General features: G+C 33.2%; 1 long non-coding RNA gene across 1 annotated transcript in view; it reads left to right on the top strand.

The window, feature by feature from the left end:
* Positions 1-595: 595 nt before the first annotated feature.
* The window catches only part of LOC150110679 (uncharacterized), a 62,218-nt gene continuing 56,542 nt past the window's right edge, over positions 596-6,271 (top strand). The window contains exon 1 of the long non-coding RNA XR_016548570.1: positions 596-674. This is a non-coding gene — a long non-coding RNA (uncharacterized LOC150110679). The remainder of the gene's footprint in view (positions 675-6,271) is intronic.

The following is a 6,271-nucleotide window of genomic DNA, read 5'->3' as shown; positions in this document are numbered from 1 at the left end:
AGAATACTATTCATGTTCAGAAACTTTTCGATTTTTAAAATATTTACGTTGATTAAAACTTAAATCTAAATCCAAATCTAAACAAAATAAAAAAAAATGCTAAAAATTGCTTTGTTTTGTTCTTCTTTGTCACCTGACATCGTTTTAGAGAAATATCTTCTTCGATCTCAAAATATCACATTTTCCAAACTATCTTCGAGACTGACATCATTTCTTCAACTTGGTTGAGTTACAGAACTTTTTTAATATAGCGTAGATTCAAAGTAATCCTAGTGCAACAAGATTCAACATGTTTGAATGCAATGAAAATTTGCGTCTATTAATGATTATTTTCGTTCAATAATTCTTTAGTAGGATTTTTATTTCTTAATTTTAGGATATCATCATACGCTGCGCATTTTTCTTCGTACGAACCGAAGTAAACAGGTTGTATACATCGTGATATTACTTAACTCACTTACTGTCTGAAGAAGACACACACACACACATGCCTGCAAACCACAAGAATGCAGCGTGGCGTTAGAGCACTTACGTGCTGTGATATGCTCTAGTTAGCAGTTGGCCGTGCAGCCGTAAAGGACCATGAAGATAGAAATAGAACTGCGTGGTGAGACTTAATAAATTCTCCCCGAAGCATCATCGAGTTGGAAGTGAACAGCACTTTTAGTGAGAAGGTAGGTGAGTTTACATTCTGAGCTGTTTAATTCAGTTCCTATTTCGAACGAATTAGCATAGCAAAGGTTACAAGAAAAACAACGGATCAGAGGTTACCTGCCCTGTCGTTCTTCTACGTGTGTCACATGAAACACACTTATAATGAGTGTGCATTTATGCGCGTCACTGTGTACTTCATGCTGTATACGTAATTCTAGAAAAAGAGGTAAGGGATCGCTTCCCATTGGATTGTAGAAGAGACACACTGCTGTCAAAATGCAAACTACCTGAGATTACACTTAAGTATGAAACAGAATCCAATGTTTTAAAACTAAACAGTTATAAAAGCTTTGTGGAATAAGGAAAGACAGTGACGTCGCACGCTCTTGTGTATTACATCTATATGCAAAGAGATGGTGAAAATCAGTGCCGTAACGAAGGCGTGGCGAAAGAGGTGCCAGCCATGGGCGCAACCAGGTTTGGGGCGCAAAACGTAAAAAATGAAAATAAATAAATAGATATAAAAGTCCGCTATTTTGTATTTTATTTTTAAATTTCGGCAATACTCCACTTTAGACACATAAATTCTGTAACTCATTTTGATAGGGTTAATAGTAACTATTTAACATATTGCATTTAGTAAAATTTAACTTGTTACATTTAAATTTTTCAAAATTTTGGTCATTTTTGGGTTGGGGGGCCAAGTTAGACACCTGCTACAGGCGCTTCATACCCTCGTTACTGTACTGGTGGAAATATTTTCAAAGGTAGAATCAGTGTGATCCACTTTTCCTTAGGAAGAGTCTCACTTCTTTAACGAATATGTTAGAAACAGACAAATCTGCCTTTAGATGTATACTAACCTTTTGGTGGAGAAGTACACAAGGGTTTGTAATCCACCTTCTTTAACGTCAGCAGAGATGGGCGACATGAATACTCCACGAAACCTTTACGATAGGATAATACCGTAAATTAAACAAATCGAACGTTGCAGTTGAATTTTTCCTAAAGTTCAAGAACAGCTTCTAGCAACGTTATTCTAATAATTACAACTCACAGCGGGAATTCCAGTTGCTCTTCTCCAAATAAAAGTTTCATTTTATTAATCAACAAAAAGAATGTACAGTTCTAGTCTACAGTGGATTAACAATCTTTTCCAGGGACATTTTAACTTGTTGGTACCATAAGACCACCATAGCAAATTATGCTGGTGGTTTGTGGTCTGTCTAGATGATTTTAATCAAATCGCGATCTTCACTAAAATTGTACGGTTATATAATGCAAAATAACCCGACAAGCAACAGCTTTGCTTGGAGGATTATTTTATTCTTCATGATTGATTTGAAAAAAGGACTTTTTTTTTTTTTTTTTGGAAAATTTAATTTCTTACTAGTTATATTTTACCTCTTTTTTTTATCATAAACAGAGTAGAAGTCAATCTTTATTTTTTCAATAGAGAGGATTATTATTATTATTATTACGCCACATCTCTAAGTAGTCAAAGCACTCATTGTGAGTGGGCACACTCCTTCACTACAAGTCACCGTCAGTAGTATGGGATGCACTCTGAACCAGATCAAAATCAAGATTAGATAAGGAATCGTGACGTGATTGGGTGTTCATTTGATGACGTCACTGTGTGTGTGTGTGATGTCATGTGTTTGGAATGTTTGGAATTTCCCTGGGGGCATATATGTCAGTGATGTCAGGTCTTGTGTTTTGGTTCGCGTATGGAATTATGGGTGATGTTTAGAGTTAAGGACTCATGTCGTGATTGGTAGGGCAGTTTAAACCAAATAGAAGTACGGTGAATGAAGGAAGTGACGTCAGTGTCGTGGATGTGTGTTGTTATGAGATGTAGATAAGTGAATGCTTTGCGTATGACATTATGGGTGATGGACAGTGATAAGATAAATTTTGGAATGGTTGGAATTTCGCTAGGGACCCACCCCTTCTGTCAGGCACATCATGTGGTGTGTTTGGTGCATATAGCGTTATGGGTGATATTTAGAGATAAGGAGTCATGACGTTTTGTGTTTCGAAATTTCTGGGGAACATATGTCTCAGTGACATTACATGGTGTTTTGGTTTGCCTATGAAATTGTGGGTGATGTTCTTGAGATAAGATATCTTGGAATTTCCAAGTGTGACAAATATCCTTCATTTTCTTCAAGTTTTGTATTTGATTTTCTACAGATGGCAGTATTAATTTTTCAATATTGCTTGGGGTATTTCTTTCCTGTTAAAGGCTATGGGAATACAGAGAGTAGATTCGAGATGGCGGCAGCGTTTCGAGCTTTTCAGAATAATTTAATTATATGCTGGTGTCCCTCAAACACACACTTTTTTTTCTCATATACATAACATATCCGAATATTTTGATTTGTCTACGTTTACGATCTTAAACTTCATTACTTTTTCTAATTAACATTATCTTTTTTACAAAATGTTTGGCTATTAGTATTTTTAGTTTATAGTCAAGAGAAAAAGCAAATGGCATTTACAAAAAAATAAATTAAAATAAACGGAGACTTAAATGGATTACCAACAACTTTTGTATGTAGTCTAGAAATTCTAATGATAATTTAAATTACTTACAGTTTTTCCAGAATGGCTCTTCTAAATGCGAATATTCCAAAAAAGATATTCCAAAATAGTTGAATTTTATATCCACAGCACAACACACACTCACGCATGATTTGAAAGAACAATATTTCTGTAAATGATCAGAAAATCTAGTTGACTACATCCTTTAGATTTCCGTCCATTTTGTAGTCTTTGTTAATTCCTACCCATAGTGCTCATGTTTTACCAAGCTATCTCTCCACAATGACATCACAGTATTGAGGCTACATGTGGCTTTCTGTTTTTGGAATTCTGGTAGATTTGTTATTAGGACTCGTAATTTTTTTTTCTCTATTTTACTTTAAAAATCATTTAACTACATTTTTCTAGCCAAAATAACTGAGCAATAAATAAATAAATAAATAACTGCGTGTGAGTTTTTTCATTAGTCTTTCATGAAGATTACTCATTAACTTCCGGTCTTAGTTTTCGGTCCTCTTTCAGTTTCCCATGATGATTAAGTGATTTTAGCATTCACGTGAGTTGAACTATGGTTTTTAAGTAGAGGCAACAATTTTCCATAAACTCAACATGTCTTTTCCTGACTAATATCTGCCATTGACCAACAAATTCGCATCTCTAGAAGCATAGAATTGCGATTTTTTTTTACAATAAATAAACAGAATTGCAATAAAGATGAATTTATATATCAATTTGTAATCAGAATAACAGAGTAAAGTTTCACTGTGAAAAACGAAACAACAGCACACATCTTTGTTCATTAAGTTACAAATGCATATTTTATATTTTATGTTGCTCAAATATTAAATCACCAAATGCTAACAGTCGCACTTTAATTCCAAAGCTCTGAACTTACTTATGCAACTGAAATTTATTTATTTTTCTTTATTTAGCATTAGTAAGTTTATGAAATGAAAATGAGACAAACAAGGTTTTTTTGCATTCCTAATTAAACAAAAATTAAGACATTAAACTTAATATGTGTCTGATAGCAGGGTTACCATATTTCTTGAAAACAATATGTAGCAATGTCAACCATCAAAAAAAAGAAAGAAAGAAAGAAAAATTGTAAAGAAAATAAAATGTTTACCTTCGAATAACTATTTATGATCACAGCAAGCAAGAAATTCATCAGCTTTTCAAAGTTTTGAAATTCATGCAAATATTGTTTCCATCATTTGGTATCATTTAAATGAAGAACCGGTCTGGCTATTATGTTTGTTAGTGTTTTTTGATTTTTCTCTTCCAATGGCGAGTATTATTTGATATTTGCATGTTGATTCACTTGTTATCTGCATGCTACGATACCTTTTTATTTTCTACAACTAACTTTTTAAGAGTTTAGTAACTTGATGGGTTAAAATATCTAACGTCTCTCTCTCTCTCTCTCTCTCTGTAAATAACCAAATTCTAAGTGGTATTGTTAGAATTTGGTACGACTGTTTTTTTCTTGTCTGGTGAAAGTATCTACAGATGTAATAACAAAATTGTCACTTTTCAGTTCATTGGTACTTTATTCACAAAACTACAATTCTGTTATTTGCTTTGGTCTCTGTTTTTAATTCCCCCAACACTAGAATGTATGGGGGGTAATGTTGTGAAATACGTTTTGACGCGCACTCAATTCACTTGATTTTATCTGCACACTACGATACCGTTTTTATACAGCAATCTTTTTAAGAGTTTTAGTAACGTGTTGGGTTAAAATATCTACTGTCTCTCTGTAAAATAACCAAATTCTAACAGTCGTACTTTAAGTACGACTGTTTTTTCTAGTCTGTTGGAGGTATCTACAGATATAATAACAAAACTGTCACTTTTCAGATGAAATATTCTCCACTAAAATTCTGTTCTGGCAATTAATTTAATACCTGATTCCTTTTGCTTCCAAGTGCTGACACAGTTTCTTGAAATATTTGAGGGAATTGCATGAACAAACAAGACTTTTAATTCACTGAGGATTTTCAAAAAAAAAGTTTCTGGTTAGTTTGTGGCAAGAAATTTCACAATATATATATATATATATATATATATATATATATATATATATATATATATATATATATATGATTATATGCTTCAACTCGGTTGTTGTGATACATTTTTAAAAATAGATTTAATGACTTAAAAACCAAGATTACTTATAAGGATTTAATAAGAATAATACAACTAGTTTCGGCTTATAATAGCATTCATCAAGTATTCTTAAAGGAAGAGAATAGTAATAAACATTGAAGTATCTAAAAACTGGAAAATACAGGTAAAAAATCGCCACACATAATTGATACATAAAAAACGTATTTCTTCAAGTTGTTCTAAGAAGCGTGCCATTGTTTATTGTAAGTATGCATGCAGACTCACGTGAACGCCAATATTGAATAACTGCAGCATGGCTATCTGGGATGTTATAACTCAAATTGTTGTTTAAGTGGACAGAATTCAGAAGGATTTCCCTTGATTCTATAATTTTTCTCTCAAACTCATCATCACAGCAAAAAATATTTTCTGATCTATCCCAGTAAACGGAGTGGCTTTGTTGATCATCATTAGGATTATTTGAAAAAAGAACATGACTGGATAACGCAGTTGCATGCGATCTTTAGTAAGATATGTCCCTTTTATGCTCTTCTATACGTAGCTCAACAGATTTGTTAGTTTGTCCAAAATAAGGGATATTGCAATCGCACCATAATTTATATACACCTGGATATTTTAGGTTGTGATGAGGAGGCTTTGCATTGCTGATTAGAGAACGGATTTTAGGAAGTGTGGTGAAGAACGTCTTGATGTTATATTTTTAAGGACGTTTGCTAATTTCATAGAGACCGTGCTAATGTATGGGATGGAGATGCTGCCTTTAAAATTAATAGTTTCTGTGGTGCACTGCCGAGGAGGATCCAGAAGAAATTTCTTAATCGTTTTTTCAGAGTAACCATTTTGTTTAAAGACAAGAGAGAGTTGATTTATTTCTTTTTGTAGTTCATCTTGTTCATTCAAGGGAGAGCATGCTCTGTGTCCTAAGGTAGATATA

This window comes from Typopeltis vanoorti, chromosome 1, assembly GCF_054136105.1.
Source record: "Typopeltis vanoorti isolate ZY-2024b chromosome 1, IOZ_Tvanoo_1.0, whole genome shotgun sequence".
Lineage (NCBI taxonomy): Eukaryota > Metazoa > Arthropoda > Arachnida > Uropygi > Thelyphonidae > Typopeltis > Typopeltis vanoorti.
The sequence above is the reverse complement of the archived record's forward strand: the minus strand, read 5'-3'. Positions and strand labels throughout refer to the sequence as shown.